We start from the raw sequence: 20,887 nt of genomic DNA, 5'->3' as shown, positions 1-20,887 counted from the left end.
TAGGACCTTCATCATTCTTTCTAGTCGTGCTGCCATGTTCTTGGGCTCACAGTTCTCTCTCATAGTTATTCCTGTATTGCCACTTTAACACTTCTTCTGAACTACTTCAGAGTGCGCTGTCATCTCAAAGTTCAAAGTAGATTTATCATCTAAGTACATATGTCACCACATACAACCCCCACAACCCAGAGATTCAATTTCTTCTGGGCATTCACAGTAAACACAAGAAACACAGTAGAATCAGTGAAAGACTGCACCCAACAGGACGGACAAACAAACAATGTGAGAAAAAGAAACAAACAGTGCAAATACAAAAAGAAAAATATAATCATAAATAAATAAATAATCAATAAATATTGAGAACATAAGATGGATAGTCCTTGAAATTGTTTCTGGGGACAGTTCAGTAATTGGGTGAGTGAAGCTAAGTGAAGATATCCATTCTAGTTCAAGAGCCTGATAGTTGAGTGGTACTAAATGTTCCTGAACCTGGTAGTGTGGGTCTTGAGGCTCCTGTACCTCCTTCCTGATGCCAGTAGCAAGAAGAGAGCATGGCCTGAACAGAGGGGGTGCAGGATGATGGACGCTACCTTCCTGTGATGGGACTCCTCATAGATGTGCTTAGCAGTGGGGAGGTCTTTATCTCTAATGAACTGGGCAATATCTGTAGGGTGTTTAATATTTCAATAATATTTGAGTAATATTGTAAATATATTGTTTGATTAAGCATTCTCTGTTTGCATAATTCATTATGGGTTAGATGTAAGAAGTATATGAATGGCATAGGTCATTACACCAACACATCTTATGTGAGCACCCTCTCTAAAGTAAAAAAAAATAAAAATAAAAATTAAGTAGACTAGCATCCTGTATTTTTCTTTCAATTAGTTCCTGGAATTACAAAACAATACAGTGACGATGAAGATTTAAAATGAACCTGAGAGGACAACCTACCTGTTGGAGCTTAGCACATTTTTCTTCCGAAGGGTAGAGAGATGTTTGCCTATAAAAAGTCAGAAAATGGATGAAATTAAGAAGCAACAAGTATGGCCACAGGTTCATAAACAGTGAGTACTGGGTGACAATAATAATGTTTTTTTAACAAAGCAGAAATGGCTGGCTATATTGGAAAGATCAATGTGTTCAACTACACAACAGACAACTGGGTACTGAACATTGAATGAATTGAGCAGTATTATTAAGTGAAGGAAATCGCCAATGACAAGTGAGTACTGCTTTTGCTAAGTGCAATAGGTGGAAAAGCACACACTTTGGTTATAAGTTTGACTGCTCCAACTAAACCAGTCAAAGTGCACTTTGCTGATACTGTGAAAGTAATGCAGGAATACTTTGAACCAAAGCCACTGTTGATTGCAGAACACTTTAGGTTTGATAACCGGAATCGAAAGGAAGTGGAGTCCACTTCAGTGTATGGTTGATGTGAAGAAATAGGGTAATGTGATTTCAGTGATGGGCTGAATGATGCACTGAGATTGTTTACTTTGTGGAATATTGCAAGAAAACATTCAAACACTGCTCCAAACTGAAGCACAACCCACATTTAAAATAGCAGTTGAAATTGCTGTATCAATGGAAGCCACAGCCAGGGACATAATTAAGTTACAGTCAGGAATAAAAGTGAGTGTGAACAAGATTGCAACATCTAAACAGCCACCTGTCTGGCTGAACAAATTGTATTACTACTGTGGCAGGGGCTCACGTACACCAGACCAATGGGGGTTTAAAGGAGAAACTTGCAGAAAATGAAACAAAGTAGGACACATATGAAGATCATGTCCTCATATGACAAAAATAAATAGGCTGCAAAGGGAAGAAAAAAAGATCAAAAGTCAAGTTGGATTTCAAAAAGAGCACTAAGTTGCATGCTGTTGATGACATATCTGATAACGTTGGTGATGAAAGTGTCGCAGGACTGGGTTTGTTTGTCCATTATGTGCTGTGTCGTATGGTCTGTCGTATGGTCTGGGCAATTTTGATTGCTCTTGGCAGCTTTTCTACAGGTGTGGTTTCCCATTGTCTTCTTTTGGAGAGTCTTTACAGGACTGGCAACTGCTGCCATTATGAATTCTCTCCATTGTCTGCCTGGTGCCAGCGCCATAACCAGCACGTGATATGGATCAGCTGCTCACACAACCATCCACCTTCTGCTCCCGTGGCTTCATGTGACCCTGCTCTGGGGGGGGGGGGGGTGTGGTGGCAAGCAGGTGCTAGCCCTGCCCAAGGGCGACCTGCAGGCTAGCGGAGGAAGGAGCACCTTACCCCAGGACTGAGTAGCCTTGAGATTTACCATGTGAAAGCTAACGAGAGACTAGCAATATGGGCTACACCAGAAATGAATAGCAAATTAATTAAAATGGAATAGTATACTAGCTCAGCTGTTTCAGTCATTCCACAAAACGTATTTAAATGGCATTTAACTGAAACCTGGAGGCATCCAACTAAGAAAGTACTCGAGAAAAGCTAACTCCTGTAGGATTGGCATTCATAACAATGAAATATAACACACAGTCTCATTGGGCTTTATGTGCTATAAACAGCATTGTGGGGCTGTGATTAGCTGGGGCAACTACAACTTGATTGGAGATCCATCTACCATTTGCATGCCACATCCCTGGCAATAGGGTCAGTTGAAAGCAAATTAAGAAAGGTACTGGTTGACACCACAGCAATGTTCAAGGATGGCATTGGAAAACTCAAACATATCAGGGCTAAAATAGCGTTAAATGAAAATTTCATACTCAAGTTTCACATAGTCCATCCGGTTCCTTGTACCATCAGTAATGAAGTAGGCAGTGAACAAGAACACATGGAGGCTGATGGAATTCTTTCCAAGGTGGAGTAGGGTCCGAGGGCAATGCCAGTAGTCCCAGTAGCCAAGAAGGATGGGTCTGCCATGATCCATGGTGATCTTAAGGTCACCATCAACCCAGTACTGAAAGTATATCAATGCCCTCTGCTCAGGATAGAGGATACCTGTGCAAACCTTTCTGGAGGGAAACACTTACTGGCAAAGTAGACTTAGCTGAGGCCTACCAATAAATTGAGAATGAAGAAGAGTCCGAAGTGTTTCTGACCATGAACACTCACAATGGGCTTTATTGCTATATTAGACTTATTTTTGGTATAGCATCTGTACTCTGGTAGAAAGTTATGGACCGGGTGTTACAAGGCTGCCCAGACACTCAGTGTCACCTGGATGACATCATTGTTACCAGTGAAGATGACAAGGAACATCCCAAAATTTTAAGACAGTGTTAAAAACATTTACACCACACGCTGCATCCGCAAAGGAAACAGCATTATGAAGGACCCCATGCACACCTCATACATTCTCTTCTCCCTCCTGCTGTCTGGGAAAAGGCTCCGAAGCACTTGGGCTCTCACGACCAGACTATGTAACAGTTTCTTCCCCCAAGTTATCAGACTCCTCAATACCTGGACTGACACCTTGCCCTGTTGTCCTGTTTATTATTTATTGTAATGCCTGCACTGTTTTTGTGCACTTTATGTAGTCCTGTGTAGGTCTGTAGTCTAGTGTAGCTTTCTCTGTGTTTTTTTTTACGTAGTTCAGTCTAGTTTTTGTATTGTGTCATGTAAACCATGGTCCTGAAAAACATTGTCTCATTGTTACTATGTACTGTACCAGCAGTTATGGTCAAAATGACAATAAGAGTGACTTGACTTGAAAAAGATATGAAGATTATCAGCTCAGAGCACCATGCAACAAATGTAAATTCTTTAAACCAAGCATCGCTTACTGTAGTCGTACTATTGACATGCAAGATTGCAGAAGTATGCTGAGAAAATTCAGGCTGTGGTGGGTGCCCCAAGGACAGCAGACATGTCACAGTTGCGGTTCTCTTCAGGATTTTTCACTTACTATAACAGATTCCTGCCAAACCTGGCTACTGTGTCCCACTCCTTGAACTCATTACTACAGGTTGGGCAGAAATGGCAACGGACAAAGCAGTGTGAGGTGATTTTCCAAAGGGTGATGTCAGACACTGTACTCACACATTAACATCCACCTTGTCCAGTGAAGCTTGCCTGTGACACCTTGTCTGATGGTCTCGGTGCAGTCACGGCACATGAGTGATGAGTGAGTGATGGAACTGAACACCCTTTGCAACTCCTTCATTACTGCTGCAGAGAAAATTTGCACACAGATTGACAGGGAGACCTTGAGACTGGTTTGGGGTGCAAAACATTTCACCCAGTACCTGTATGGGAGAGAGTTTACCCTCATTACTGATTGTCAACCGCTAATGTCCATTTTCAACCATAGAAGCTTGTTCCATTAACAGCAGCCGCACAGATGCAGAGATGGGCTTTGTTTCTTGGAGGACACAATTACGAGATTGAATTCAAGAGGACCACTAATCATGAAAATCCTAATGGATTGTACTGTTTATCCTTGGAAAAGGAAATACTTGAAAATTTGGCAATAATTGGAAAAGAGAACATTGCCCTTGATGCAGTCTCCCTAATGCAAATCAAAATTCTCCCTATTATGGCAGAGATAATCTAACGAGAAACAAGAAAAGACCCCACACTGCCTCAAGTACACATTTTCACCCAAAATGGCTGGAATGGCAGCAGAGGTTCCATTTCACCCCCCCCCCCCCCCCCCATTTTCACTAGTGCTGGGATGAACTTGTCCTTACGTGGGGATTGCGAGTTGCTTTACTATCCAAGCTGAGAGCTGGAGGGTGGGAGGAACTTCATGCAGGTCACTGAGGTGTAGTCAAAATGAAAGTGTTTGCTTGATGCTTTGCCTGGTGGTTTGTGACAGATCAGTAGATTAAGCAGCTTTCCATGAATGGTTTAGGATGCCAATATGTCCAGGAGATGCTGAGAGCAGTGCCTCTCCATCCCTGGGAATGACCTGCATTGCCTTGGCAGAGGATTGATGTCATGGGCACAGATTCTTTGGTAGTAGCGGGTGCAGCTACAAAACGGCCAGAAGTTTTCCCAGTATCCTCTACTACAGCCTCACACACTGCAGATGTGTTGAGAAGCCTCTTCTCAAGGACTGGAGTTCAAGAACAGTCAGTGACAATGGACCACAATTTGTTGTGGAGTGGTCTCAGTCATTCCTGAAAGTGAACGGAATAAGTCATATTACATCTGCACTGTACCATTCAACTACAAGTGGCTTGGTGGAAAGGTTTGTCCAGAGACTAAAGAACACACGGTGAGCAATGCCAGCATAGCATACTACACTGAATCAGAAGCTCACCAATTTACCTTTTGCATATCTCATTGCTGCATACTCTACAAAGAACAACTCACCATTTTGACTGTTCCTGGGTCCTTCCTCACTCACATCTGGATCTCCTCAAACCCAGTCACAGAAGGAGTATGCAGGAGAAACAGCTGAGACAAACTAAGGGCTCCTTAAACAAGAAGGTTCAATGTTTCACTCCTAGACAAGCAGTTCTGCCAAGGGACTACCGAGGTGATCAAAAGTGGGAACTTGGAAAGACTAAGGACAGAATTGGATCACTGCTCGACACAGTGGAGAATGCCTCTGCTGTTATCTGGAGATGACACATCGATCAGTTGAGGGGCGCAGAGTCAAGTGCTTGAGTAGAAAAGTGTCCAGAGCTGTCAGAATCACTTCCTGCAGTCCCGGAGTCAACTCCTACAACCATCACTGTGGAGGCTCCAGAATCTCAGATTGCTGTGCAGCTACAAGTTTCACCTGCCAAGCAGAGTGACCCCCCCCCTCCTTCCCCTTGTCAGAAAAGACATTATTCCACAAGAGTATAAGTTCCTCCACAGTGATTGTCTTTAAGCCTGAATCAGACAAGTATGCTGTGGATGTCTATATAATAGTTGCATTATATAGTATACTCTGTATATGTACTGTATTGACTTGAGAGCAATATGTTATATATTTGAGTTAAGATGCATTCTATATTGTTGCAGTTTATAGCTAAGCAGGAAGGAGTATAGCGAATTTAATATTTCAGTAATATTTTAGTAATATTGTAAATATATTTGATTAAGCATTCCTTGTTTACATAACTCATTATGTGTTATATGTGAGAAGTATGTGAATGGCATATGTCATTACATCACCACGTCATATGTGAATGCCTCACTAAAGAATAAAAAGAGAGAAAAGACTAAGTAGACAAGTATCCCAGGCTCTTGTGTTTTTCTTTCAATTAGTTCCTGGAGTTACAAAACATAACAGTATCTATTACTTTTTGTAGGCTTTTCTGTTCCAGCCACACCAGGCCATGATGCAACCAGTCTATATACTTTCCACCACTCTCCCATAGAGGTTTGTCAAAGTTCTAGATGACATGCTGAATCTTCGTAAACTTCCCTGTGCAGCTTATTGTACTGTTTTCCACCAGTGAGATTGCATTAATATTCTGCCATGCCTACACACATCTACCGATCTGATTTGGCTTGTCACATTAAATCTTGATCCATAATTCCAGCTTCAGTCTGGCATTCCTAATTTTCAATGTCTTGGGATAAATTGAATCTTCATCATTCTTTCTAGTGGCACCGCCACGTTCTTTGACTCGTAAATCTATCTCCCACAGTTATTCCTAATTTGTCACTTCGGTATTTCTCTTAGCACTACTTCAGACTTCAGTGCTATCGATGCATCTTTCTGTCATTTTGCATTCATCACTGTATTTGCTGTTGCATTTATTATGACCATATATACTGTTCACTCTGTGAGCTTCTTATAAGCAAGGAGTTTTATTGCATCTTATTGCACGTGACAATCTGTACAGTCTTTTAATGCAGAGTGTGTCTAACTGGAAAAAGATGGCACCAGTTAACAAACCCCCCCCAAGGGCAACCTCCTCCAGACGGGTCATGAAACTACTTCTTTCACTTCTTCTATGCCTTTGTTTACTTTCAAAAGTGGTTCCGCTATTGTTGGAACCTGTGATCTACATTTCAGTGGTGCGTTTTCAAGCTGATTGAGCGATATGGTGCTCTGCTGTCTCTGAGGCTGGCGTGCATCTTCAAGGTCAGGAAGCCTGGAGTTCATGATTGACTCCATTTCGCATTGATCTTACGGGTTAAAGGACTGAAATCATTGAGGTGTGAGTGGAAGGTGAGCGGGTGTTCAGCGCCGTATGCCAGCCTCTCGCTAGCTGCTGCTGGAGGAATGATCTCTTTCTCACTCAATCCTACCGGAGAGTGATGCCAGGCTCCTGAGTCTTGGGCAAGGTTTAATCGCTGCGGTTGTGGATTAGATTCCATAGTGTTTCTGGTTTCCGATCACTCCTTTTTTTTTGTTGCTATTTTGTGTGATTTTGATTGGGGTGGCCACAGATAATGAACGACACATTGCTAGATTGAATAGAACTGAACTGAAACTGAATATATCCAAACTCCTTTGATGACATTCTTGACTTTTCTTGTGTTTTTTTGCCATTGGCGTGATTTTTTTGCGTGTGGTTGGGGAGGCTGTTCTGACGTTTTCTTTGCACAGGTTCCACTGTTTTTCTTTGTTTTGTGGCTGTGGGAAGGCAAATATCAGGATTGAATACTGCATACATAATTTGATAATAAATGTACTTTGAACTTGCTAATTATTGACATTCTAGAAAATGATAGACACCTGAATAGAGTTTGGAAGTGAGCTTGAAGTGAAAGATAAGCCTTTATCTTGCTAAGTAGTGGAGTGCATTTGAGTGTGCATAAGGGACAGACAATAGACTATAGGTGCAGGAGTAGGCCATTCAGCCCTTCAAGCCAGCACTGCCATTCACTGTGATCATGGCTGATCATACACAATCAATACCCTATTCCTCCCTTCTCCCCATATCCCTTGACACTGCTACCTTTAAGAGCTTTATCTAACTCTTTCTTGAAAGCATCCAGAGAACTGGTCTCCATTGCCTTCTGAGGCAGTGTATTCCATAGATCCACAATTCTCTGGGTGAAAAAGTTTTTCCTCAACTCCGTTCTAAATGGCCTACCCCTTATTTTCAAACTGTGGCCTCTGGTTCTGGACTCCCCCAACATTGGGATCATGTTTCCTGCTTCTAGTGTGTCCAATCCCTTAATAATCTTATATGTTTCAATCAGATCCCCTCTCATCCTTCATGTAGCATAAGGTTAGCGCGACACTTTACAGTGTCAGCCATCGAGGTTTAAATCCTGTATTGTGTTTGCACGTTCTTCCCATTGGTTTCCCCTGGGTACTCCAGCTTCCTCTCACATTCTAAAGAAATACGGGTTAGGGTTAGTGAATTGTGGACATGCTATGTTTCATTGGAGGCATGGTGACATATGTGAGCTGCCTCCAACACAGTTCACAGACTGCGTTGGCCATTGACACAAACTGTACATTTCACCCAATGTTTTGACGTTGTTACGGATTCAGGCAACAATAAATATATGAGTTAGGCAGGGGTTTTTATAACAAACAACACATTTATTAAACACTGAAAACGAACCCCCCAAAAGTAAACAAATCACCAACGTAACCGGAAATCAGCTGCTGTGCAGCAGCTTAAACAGTTCTTAAAGCGATGAAGCAAAAACAGTTCTTCAAAGTAGTATTGCAAAAGTTCAAAATGTTCACAGTCCATTTAAGGGAGAGACTTTTTAAGATGATTTAAATTCTCTTTCACGTCGTGTTGTTTTGGTTCTCAAATCAAATTTTTCCCATGAAGAATTTACATAACGAAACGGCTTAAAGGCACTGACCGTTCCTTTACAACACTGTACTCAATCCTTTCTGCTATTTCATAGGGATTAACACGAGAACAGTCAACGAATTCCTCCTGAATAAGGATCAAACAAGGTCGAACCTGTTTCCCTGTCGAAATTGATTCTCCTCAATCTTTTATTTCCTGAACTCCGATCTTCACTCTCTACAGATTCTCAACTAGCAGTGTTATAAAGAAACTGCTGGCAATGACCTTTTAAACTTTAGGCATTAGATAAAACTTCATCTTTCAACTAAACTGCATCACAACATTAAATCACACAGTGGCATGAAGTCAACATGGCAAATCCAGCCACAAACTGTCCCTCCTCACAGGGAGGGGTCCTCCTTTTATACCCTGTAAATAAAACCTGTCACATGACCTCTACTGATGGGAAAATGACACCACTCCACCATCACAAGACCATTACCTCAAGTCCAGTATAGCTTCAACCCCAGTCATGTGACAAGGGTACGTAACACCTCCCTCCAAAAAAAATTAACAATTATTTACAAGAACAACAAATGTATAAATTTTATAACATACACAATATACAATATAGTATCATCATATAACATCTTACAATACAGTAGAAGTGTTACAATTGTAAAAAAAACCACTCCAAAAAAAATTACATTGTACATTCAACATCAACATAGACAATCAGCAACCACATTATCTTTACCTTTAATATGAGTTATCATAATATTGTACTCTTGTAACATCAAACTCCAATTTAATAATCTTCTGTTTTTGTTTTTCATCTTACTCAGAAAAACTAACGGATTATGATCAGTGTAGACAATAAGTGGTTTTTGAGTTGTACCAATATATACCTCAAAATATTCTAAAGCTAAAACAAGAGATAACAATTCCTTCTCTATTGTCGAATAATTTCTTTGATGCTTATTAAATTTCTTAGAAAAGTAAGCTACTGTATGATCAACCTCATCACCCTCATTCCTTTGCATTAATACTGCTCCTGCAGCCTCATCACTAGCATCTACAGCTAATGAAAAAGGTTTTTCAAAGTCAGGTGCCTTAAGCACCGGTTGTTGACATATCATTGTTTTCAATTTTTCAAATACTTCTTGACAAGGCACTGTCCACACAAACTTCACATTCTTCTGCAAAAGGTTAGTTAATGGAAGGGCAACATGAGCAAAATTTTTACAAAATTTTTGATAATATCCTACCATTCCCAAGAATCTTCTGAGAGTATTTTTCCCTGTTGGAATGGGAATCTCTAAAATTGTCCGAACTTTTGCCTGAACAAGGAGCTATCTTACCTTGACCCACAACATAACCAAGGTAAGTCACAGTGGCATGTCCAAATTCACTCTTAGCTAAATTAATAGTTAAGTTAGCTTTTGAAAGCCTTTCGGACAATTTCTCCACTGCAATAATGTGTGCTTCCCATGTATCATTCCTTGTCACCAAATCATCAATATAAGCATCAGTATCTTTGAATCCCTGAATCACAGAGTTAATCATCCTCTGGAAAGTACCTGGGGCATTCTTCATCCCAAATGGAAGAACATTATATTCACATAGCCCAGATGGAGTTACAAATGCAGAAATCTCTCTACCTCTGTCTGTTAATGGAACACACCAATACCCTTTCAAAAAATCAATCTTTGTAAGAAACTTTGCTTTTCCAACTTTATCTACACAATCGTCTACTCTAGGAATTGGATATGCATCTGTTTTTGTTACAGCATACACCTTCCTATAGTCTGTACAAAACCTAATACTACCATCTGGTTTTGGCACCATAACACAGGGTGAACTCCAATTCGAGTTAGAATGTTTAATGATATTACTCTCTAACATTTATTTAATTTCTTTCTCAGCAAGTTCACATTTTTCTATGTTCATCCTATATGGGTGTTGTTTATTAGGTTTGGCACCTCCAACATCTACATCATGTGAAGCTATAGTAGTCCTTCTCGGAACATCTGGAAACAAATCCTTATATTTAAAAATTAAATCTTCATCTGCTGTTTCTGCTCTAGCTGTAAATGTGCTAATTTCTCATCAATATTTTCCAGAATAGTTGAATTTGGTAACCTAACAGAAACAATGTTGGATTTAGAATGAAATTCAGATGAATCATCCATCATGTTCCTAGTTAAATCAAACTCATTCTCACTAACCACAACAGTCACAGTATCAGATTGTTTCCTAAAATATGGTTTTATCATATTTATATTGCAAAGTTGTGTTGACCTTCTATGATCTGGAGTTTTTATCACATAATCCACATCATTGATTTTAGACATAATTTCATAAGGACTATGAAATCTAGCTTGTAAAGGATTTGTTTCCACTGGGAAAAGAACCAACACCTTATCTCCAGGCTTAAACATCCTCATCCTAGCTTCTTTATCATACCAAGTTTTCATTTTCTCCTGAGCCAATTTTAAATTTTCCTTAGCTAGGCTACAAGCTTTATGTAACCTGTCCTTAAATTTCAAAACATAGTCCAACAAATTAGTGTGTATTTCCTTACTAATCCACTGTTCTTTTAATAAAGCTAAAAGTCCTCTAACTCTATACCCAAATACAAGATCAAATGGACTGAAACCTCAAGATTCTTGTTCCAATTCCCTTACTGCAAATAAAAGTAAGTTTATACCCTCATTCCAATCACTTTCATTTTCCATACAATATGTCCTAATCATATTCTTGAGGGTAGAATGAAACCTCTCCAAGGCATCTTGCGACTCTGGATGGTATGCAGATGAAGTGATTCGTTTAGCTCCCAATTTATAAACTATCTGTTGAAACAATCCAGACATAAAATTACTGCCTTGATCAGTTTGTATTTCCCTAGATAATCCAAAATAAGTAAAGAATTTTATAAGGGCCTTTGTCACAGTTCTAGCTTTTATATTCCTAAGCGGTACTGCCTCTGGAAACCTAGACGAAGTACACATGATAGTCAACAAGTACTGATAACCAGTTTTTCTCTTTGGTAATGGACCAACACAATCTACAATAACTTTAGAAAACAGTTCACCAAATGCTGAAATAGGTTGTAATGGAGCCACTGGTGTAACTTGATTTGGTTTACCCACAATTTGACAAGTATGGCACATTTTACAAAACATCACCACATCTTTTCTTAAACCAGGCCAGTAAAAATGTTTTAAAATCTTGTCCACAGTTTTCCTTACCCCTTGATGTCCACCTAAAGGCCCACTATGAGCGAAAGTCAAAATCTCATTTTGATAAACTTTAGGGACAACTACCTGGTAAACAATATTCCATTCCTTACTCGCAGGAATTGTAGGTGATCTCCACTTCCTCATCAACACTCCTTTTTCCAAGTAATATCCTACTGGCACCTTCTAAATTTCACTATCTAGTAAAGCCTGCTCTCTTAATTTTATAATCTCAGGGTCTCTATTCTGCTCTGCTATCATCTCCTTCCGAGACAGAGATAAATCTTCATAGTCAGACTTACTCCAAGAATCTTTTTCAAACAACGAAGGTAAGAAAGTCTCTGACACATCCTCAAAACTCGAATCCTGAGTTGAACAGTCATGAGTAACAACCTCATTCTGCGCATCAATCTTTTTAGCCATAGCTCTAGTCACAACACAGGAAGAATCTGTGTTAGAATTCATCTCTGGTTCCTCTGACTCCTTTGTCAAATGCACTTCAGGAAAAACTTGTCCACCTGCCAAGTCATTACCTAACAATAAAGAAATACCCTTCACAGGTGAGCTATGCTCTAATCCTACTTTAACAAATCCTGTAACTAACCCTGACTTTAAATTTACTTTATGCAAATGTACAGGCATAAAATCTCTCCCAACACCTCTTATATAATTTACCTCACCAGTATCAGACTCTTCATTAAACTTCAATACACTGTCTAACATCTGTGATTGAGAAGCTCCAGTATCCTTAAGGATTTTTATTGGCACCGGAATAGATCCTTCTTTCAAGGATACAAACCCTTCAGTTATAAAATGATCATATCCCTTTCTAACTTGGTCAGACTCTAACAAAACCTCATTTGTGTTTATCAAACCCTGTAATTTTACAGGTGCTTCAGTATGTTGCACACAAGCATCTGGAACTGCTTCCTTCTCTTTCTTTTTCAATCTGAAACAGTTAGCTATTACATGGCCAGGCTTCTTACAATAGTTACAAATAAGACCAAACTGTCTTTCCTTCACAGGTTTTCCTTCCTCCTTACCTTTCTCATTAACTTCTGATTTAATTTCTGATTTACCTTGAGTCTCTGTGTTATTTTTCCTCTTAAAAATTCTGCCCTGAGGAAATTTATTCTTATGGATTAAAACATACTCATCAGCTAATCTAGCACAGTCCTGCAATTTATCAGTATCTGTCTCATTTAAGCAGGTCCTTACTTCAACAGGGATGCTTCTTTTAAATTCCTCCATTAAAATGAGCTCTTTCAATGCATCATAGTCCTCATTTACATTTTTAGAAGAAACCCATCTCTCAAAACACACAGCTTTATCATAGGCAAATTCCACATAAGTTTTTTCCACAGACTTCTTCAAACTTCTGAATCTTTCTCTATATGCTTCTGGGACTAATTCGTATGATTTTAAAATATGCATTTTCACAATATCCTAATCAAGTGCTTGCGCAGCAGTTAAAGCTGTATAAACTTGTTGTGCTTTGCCTTTAATTACACTCTATAACAACATTTATCTTTCGGCCACTCTGAAATCTAAGCAATCGTTTCAAAATGTTGGAAATATCTTTCCACTTCTGTTTCACTAAATGGTGGGACCAATTTAATTTCTTGACTAGCAACAAATGGTTTTCTAGAACCAGAAGACTGATTCCCAGGCCTTAATTCCGTCATTGCATATTCAAAATCCGTTTTTTTCTGATCAGCTTCTAACCTACAACACTCCAATTCTGCTTTACTTTGTTCCAACTTCATCTGTTCGATTTGCAACTGCATCTCTATATTACTTATTGAAAACGACTCTAAAATTGATTCATCAAAATCACCCGAATCCACATAGTATGGATACAGATTGTTCTCTGTATTACAGCCTTTGATGTAGTCTTCAAAATACTTTGAAGTTGCAATCTACTAGCTATCTCAGATACCTCAGTTTTTTTCGCCTTTGCCAACAACTCCGCGTCTGGCGAAGCCAGAAACATTGTTGCCAAATACCACTCACAAGCCAATCAAACAAACGAATCGAGTATTCCCCTTTTCCAAAACACTGATTCAAAATTTAACAAGCATTTAAACTCAAATGATCCAATCTGGACGCAGCCCCCATATATATGTTACGGATTCAGGCAACAATAAATATATGAGTTAGGCAGGGGTTTTTATAACAAACAACATGTCTATTAAACACTGAAAAACAAACCCCCAAAAGTAAACAAATCACCAACGTAACCGGAAATCAGCTGCTGTGCAGCAGCTTAAACAGTTCTTCAAAGTAGTATTGTAAAAGTTCAAAATGCTCACAGTCCATTTAAGGGAGAGACTTTTTAAGATGATTTAAATTCTCTTTCACGTCGTGTTGCTTTGGTTCCCAAATCGAATTTTTCCCACGAAGAATTTGCGTAACGAAATGGCTTAAAGGCACTGACCGTTCCTTTACAACACTGTACTCAATCCTTTCTGCTATTTCATAGGGATTAATACGAGAACAGTCAACGAATTCCTTCTGAATAAGGATCAAACAAGGTCGAACCTGTTTCCCCATCAAAATTGATTCTCCTCGATCCTTTATCTCCCGAACTCCAATCTTCACTCTCCACTGATTCTCAACTAGCAGTGTTATAAAGAAACTGCTGGCAATGACCTTTTAAACTTTAGGCATTAGATAAAACTTCATCTTTCAAATAAACTGCGTCACAACATTAAATCACACAGTGGCATGAAGTCAACATGGCAAATCCAGCCACGAACTGCCCCTCCTCACAGGGAGGGGTTCTCCTTTTATACCCTATAAATAAAACTTGTCACATGACCTCTACTGATGGGAAAATGACACCACTCCACCATCACAAGACCATTACCTTAAGTCCAGTATAGCTTTAGCCCCAGTCATGTGACAATGGTACGTAACAACGTATATGTGACAAACAAAGCTGATCTCTTTCATCTCCAGCCTAACCCAGTTTCTATTGCTCAGACTCTTAAAATCCAATCTCCTAAAGTGGGCCAAAATCTACAGAATATTTAGTACATTATATCTATGGCGATATTCTGTGGAGCAATATGGGCATCGGACTGTGTGCTTGCCCCCAGCACATCCTTGAGTATGCTGGTTGTAAATGCCAATGACACAATTCACTGTATCTTTCAATGTATGTGTGATAAATAAATACAAATAAATAATCTACTACTGTAGGCCTTCAGTCTTTGCTTATTTAGGTTTTTCAATTCTGAGTGTGTCAGCTCGTTGAAAATGTGAGAGAGAAACAGGAACAGCTGACACCAAGAGCACACAACAAGCAAATGGGTACCTCCATAACCAATTAAATTAAAGAATTATAATGTTAACTGAATAATAAATCAGCTTCACATCTGTGGTTTGACTTACTGGGTGAAGCTCCTTTCAGGGATAATGTGATTTGTTTATAATCACACCCCTTTTGTGATGAGATGATGGCACAAAATAGAATAGCTTCATCCATTGGTTGTGGTTCTTAAGGCTGTCATTGACGTGGTGGTAGTGGGGATAAGCTCTCACTACCTATAAAGTGCTCCAAGTGGCATGTGTCTCGAACGGTCTTTGACAACCATGTCCAACTCTTGGCCTTCACATGTGGCTTAGCTACTAAGCCCGGCGGGACTGTTTCTACTGACAAGAGAAGGGGCAAAGGCCGATCACTGGTGCCTCAAAACCAGTTGCTTCAGGCAGATGGGGCTCGTCAGCCTTGGACAGCAGCCCACCTCGGAGAAGGAAAACTCTGATTTTAAACCTCCGCTGCCTTGCGGCCAAACGCACCCATGGGAAAGGCTTCAGGAGCAAACCTCGAGGAAGAAATCTGGAGTCGGGGTCCTTAAGGCAGTTTGATGTTGTTTACAACTTCACTCTGGCAACCTCTGCGATGACACTGGTGCCAAGGTGTATCAGCGCTTGCCCTTCCCTTGGACTACATCAGTGATGTGGAGAGGGTGAGCCCGCTGCATTGGCAACAACTGTTTCTTCAAATCCTCCCTCCCAGTTTTGCTCCCTGGAGAGGACACAGTCCACCAGAAGCACAAACCCATGATCCCCTGGGATCAACAGCTGCCTACTACTACCTATTATGAAATCAAGAAGGGTTTCGATCCAAAACATCAGCTCTTTATTCCTTTCCATTGATGCTGCCTGACCATCGGATCATAATACCATGAAACACAGGAGCAGAATTTGGCCATTTGGTCCACTGCATCTGCTCCACCATTCCATCATGGCTGATTTATTATCTCTCTCAACCTCATTCTTCTGTCTTCTCCCTGTAACCTTTGACAACTTTACTAATCAAAAACCTATCACCTCCGCTTTAAATACACCAAAGACTTGGCCTCCACAGCTGTTTGTGGCAATAAATTCCACAGATTCACCACCCTCTAGCTAAAGAATTTACTCCTCATCTGTGCTGTAAAGGTATATCCCTCTATTCTGAGGCTGTGCCCTCTGGTCCTAGACTCCTCACTATAGGAAACATCCTCTCCACATCCACTCTATCTGGGCTGTTCAATGTTTAATGAGGTTCATTGAGATTCCCCACTCCCCCATTCTTCTAAACTCCAGCGAGTACAGGTTGAGAGCCATAAAGCACTTCTCATACAGTACAGTAACACACTCATTTCTGTAAACCTCCTCTGGACCACCTCTAATGACAATAATTTTTTTAGTTAAGGGGCCCAAAACAGCTCACACTATTTCCAAGTGCAGTCTGAGCAATGGCTTATCAAACCCCAGCAAAATACCCTTGCTTTTATATTCTAGTACTTTCAAAATGAGTGCTAACTCTCCATTTGCCTTCATTACTGATTTAACCTGCATGTTAATCTTCAGGAAGTCTTGCACAAAGACTCCCAAGTCCCTTTACACTTCTGTTTTCTGAATTTTCTCTCCATTTAGAAAATAGTCTCATACCTTGAATCCTTCTACCAAAGTGCATGACCATATACTTCCCTATATTATATTCCACCTCGGATCGCAAGACCCTGCAGCGGATAGTGAGGTCAGCTGAGAAGATCATCAGGTTCTCTCTTCCTGCCATTACAGACATTTACACTACACACTGCATCCACAAAGCAAACAGCATTATGAAGGACCCCATGCACCCCTCATACAAACCCTTCTCCCTCCTGCCATCTGGGAAAAGGCACCGAAGCATTCGGGCTCTCATGACCAGACTATGTAACAGTTTCTTCCCCCAAGCCATCAGATTACTCAATACCCAGAGCCTGGATTGACACCAATGTACTGCCCTCTACTGTGCCTATTGTCTTGTTTATTATTTATTGTAATGCCTGCACTGTTTTGTGCACATTATGTAGTCCTGGGTAGGTCTGTAGTCTAGTGTAGTTTTTGTGTTGTTTTACATAGTTCAGTGTTGTTTTTGTATTGTTTCATGCAGCACCATGGTCCTGAAAAACATTGTCTTGTTTTTACTGTGTTCTGTATCAGTAGTTATGGTTGAAATGACAATAAAGAGTGACTTGACTTGACTATGACTATGGCTTGACTTGTCTGCCATTTCTTTTCCCATTCTTCTAATCTGTCTAAATCCTTCTGCAGATTTCTGCTTCCTCAACATTATCTACCCCTTCACCTACTTTTGTATCATCTGCAAACATGGCCATAAAACCATCAATTCCGTCATCCGAATCACTGACATATAATGTGAAAAGAAGCAGTTCAATCACCAAGCAACACACACAAAATGCTGGTGGGATGCAGCAGCCCAGGCAGCATCTATAGGAAGAAGCACTGTCGATGTTTCGGGCTGAGACCCTTCGTCAGGACCTGTCACCAACCCCCGCAGAACACTACTTGCCTCTGGCAGCCAACCAGAAAAGGCCCCTTTTATCCCACTCTTTGCTCCTGCCAGTCAGCCAATTTTCTATCCATGCTAGTATCTTTCCTTTAATACTATTATCTTGCTTAGCAGCCTCATGTGCAAAACTTTGTCAAAGTGACTCTCACTCTCAAGTGACTCTCACTTTGTCAAAGTGACTATCCAGCTTTTTGTGTGTGTTCACCCATTATGACGCATGCTATGAGTTTTATTTGACTTTTGAAGACTTAGAATAGTACCATAACTTATACCGTGCTGAGAACTGGCTATATTCTTATCCATTGTCTCGTTTCAGGTTTCTTGCTGTCAAGTGAGTAACCGGTAGAGCTGTCTCCTTCCCCACTCCCCACCCTCCCCGTATCATTATCATTGTCCTCTATTCATTGCATCCAACCACACCTCCCCCCCCCACCCCCACAAGCCCCAGCCCCGGTAATAAACCAATGGAAGGAAAGAGAAGAAATGAAGTGCCTGTGGTACTGTACAACATTTACTTCACAGCATCATGGACATTTTGAATGCTGCATTTGGACAGTGTTTTGCATGCACTCACCTGACAATGTTATTGAAATCTTCTAGAGTCATTCACCCAAGTATCCTGTTCTCAGTGCAATCGCTCAGACCCCATTCCGAAAGAGGGCTTGCTTTGTATGCAGATCCCAGAAGGAGGTCCAAAAGCTTTTTGGGACCAAGGTAAGAGAAACATTTTTCATTCAGAGGAGATAAAAATCCTTGGAATCCTTGTGGATGCTTAGTTGATGACTATACCAAAGCTGAGATTGATGGTTCGTGGACCTGAAGGAGTCAGAAGAGGAAAATGGGCTTGAAGTTAATGTTTAGCCTTGTTCCAATTGAATTGTCTATCCCTGTTCCTACTTTTTTCACATCTTTTACTTCCAGACAGATATTTTTGTAGAGACCACTGAAATGGAAGTTTTTCTATAGCTTGATTTCAGCCTAGATGAAGGGTTTCAACCTGCAACACCGACTGTGCACTTCTCTCCACAGATGCTGCCTGACCCATTGAGTTCCCCTTAGCATCTTGTATATTGCTCCAGATTTCAGCTTCTGCAGATTCTTGTATCTCTGCCTGATTTCATTTCATTTGTTGTCACCCCAAATTAACATTTGCTCTGAGAGCAGGTAAAGAAAATCTGCTCTGGGCCTAAACCCTTGATTTAATTTGGGAAGGCTGCAGGTGTGGTATTGGGAACAAAGACCAGGACAGCACCCCTATAGGTTTGGAGTGAAAATGCACCAAGTTAGTACCAAATAAGTACAGTAACTGAACTAGGTGAGCAATAACCAGCACCCACCCCAGTAATAAAAGTTTAATTCAAGATACTTTGCTATTGAAAAGCAACTATAACAGGATTAATGAAAGATCAACTAGCATGCAGAAGACAACAAAGAGTGCTAATGTTAATATAAATAAATAGCAGTAAATAACAAGAAGATGAAATAACAAGATAAAGAGTCCTAAAAATGGCATCATTGGTAGTTGGAACACCTAAGTGAGTGTAGTTATCCCCTTTGTGCAAGAGCCTGATGAATGTGGTTAGTAACTGTTCTTGAACCTGGTGGTACAAGTCCTGAGGCACTGGTACCTTCCACCTGCCAAGATTTATCATTGTTTCTTTTTGAGGGGAGCGTGAATCCAGGCAGCACATGGAATCCAACGCCTCTCAAAATGTCTTGAGTAGAAGGTAGTGAGGAATAAATAAAAAAAAAACAAGAATACTTTCAGAAAACATACTGATAATTACTGAGATGTAACTAAACCAATGATCAGCTGCAACAGAGCCACTAATGAAAACATCACCATTTTTGTAAATACTCCTTCCAACAAATGTCACTTATGCCTTCATGTTGGGACAGTGTGGGAGTGTTGAACAGACTGCTCTTCCCACTCACTCGTACCTTCATTTCACACTTGCTATTTATTGTTCAGCCACTTATATTTGGCCCTTGTTTCAAAGGCTATCTCTGGATCATTAACAGACTCTATTGCCTCTATCTGTCAGGGACACAGAGAGAGGAGTTAGTTTGGGAAACTCATGTCACATTTAAGGGCATGCTATGACCTTGCTTAAAAAGAGGATCCAAATTAAAGACACAATCACCGATCTGGAGAACCATAAACACTTGGTATTTTAATAGAGTGGAGATGAGGGCTGAGAGAGAAATGTGAAGGATGCTTAATTATAGATTGTTCTCTGCAACTCAGAATGTTTGATTTCTGAATTTTTTGTTTGAAATTATTAACCTGAAGTGTTAATTCTATTTCTTTTTCTACAGATGCTGCCTGGCCTGCTGCGTATATCCAACATTTTCTGTTTGTGTTTCAGATTTCCAGCAACTAGAGTGTTTCTTACCTCAATAACTGCTAAAAAAAAATCAGTGACATTTTGAAGAAGAAGCTGTTCTTTTGAATTTAACCAGAAACCAGAATCCTCTTCTGCTTGAGAAAAGCTTCCAATAGCAAGTGGCATGGTAGTGTAATGGTTGGTGCAATAACTTTACAGCACCAGCGATCAGTAATCATGTTTGCCTGAAAAGAGTTTGTACGTCCTGCCCATGACCACATGGGCTTCCTTTGGGTCCTCCGGTTTCCTCACACATACCAAAGGTGAACAGTTAGGGTTAGTTAGTTGTGGATATACTATATTGACACCGATGATATGGCAGCACTTGCAAACTGTCCCTGATACACCCTTACTGATTTGATCTGATGAAAGCTGCTCTTTTACAGTATGTTTTGATGTTTCAATGTATGTGTGACAAATAAAGCTACTCTTTAATGATGAGTGATTTGGCAATCACCACTGTTTTCAGCCATATCTTAGCAGAAGAAGGAGACGATTTTATCCTTCTCCCCCATCCCTTAGCTTCATGGTATATTTGCAATTGTATTTTGCAATCCTCACTTCTCTTGCTCCTAATGTCCGAAGATTTATTGCCCTCTGCACTGGATATACTGGGTTATGGCTTATTCAAATTTCTCCTTGGCCGATGATTCCCTGCATTCATCCTCCTCCTCATTAAGGGTTTGGCAGCATTAGCCCCGCCACTTTCAATTCGAAGGATCCTGATGCTACCTTGACCTCTGATGCTATCTGTGTGGAATTTGC

The 20,887-nt window shown here is 40.3% G+C and overlaps 1 long non-coding RNA gene across 1 annotated transcript; it reads left to right on the top strand.

Annotated features, from left to right (window-relative positions):
- Nucleotides 1-6,852: 6,852 nt before the first annotated feature.
- Nucleotides 6,853-20,499, top strand: LOC132404477 (uncharacterized). Its single transcript, XR_009515549.1, has 4 exons — nt 6,853-7,024; nt 18,052-18,232; nt 18,336-18,449; nt 20,055-20,499. It is a non-coding gene; the product is annotated as an uncharacterized LOC132404477 (long non-coding RNA).
- The last annotated feature ends 388 nt before the right edge of the window (nt 20,500-20,887 follow it).

Source organism: Hypanus sabinus, chromosome 2 (genome assembly GCF_030144855.1).
Source record: "Hypanus sabinus isolate sHypSab1 chromosome 2, sHypSab1.hap1, whole genome shotgun sequence".
Taxonomy (NCBI): Eukaryota; Metazoa; Chordata; class Chondrichthyes; order Myliobatiformes; family Dasyatidae; genus Hypanus; species Hypanus sabinus.
Note: the sequence above shows the minus strand (reverse complement) of the source record. Positions and strands in the feature narration are given on the sequence as shown.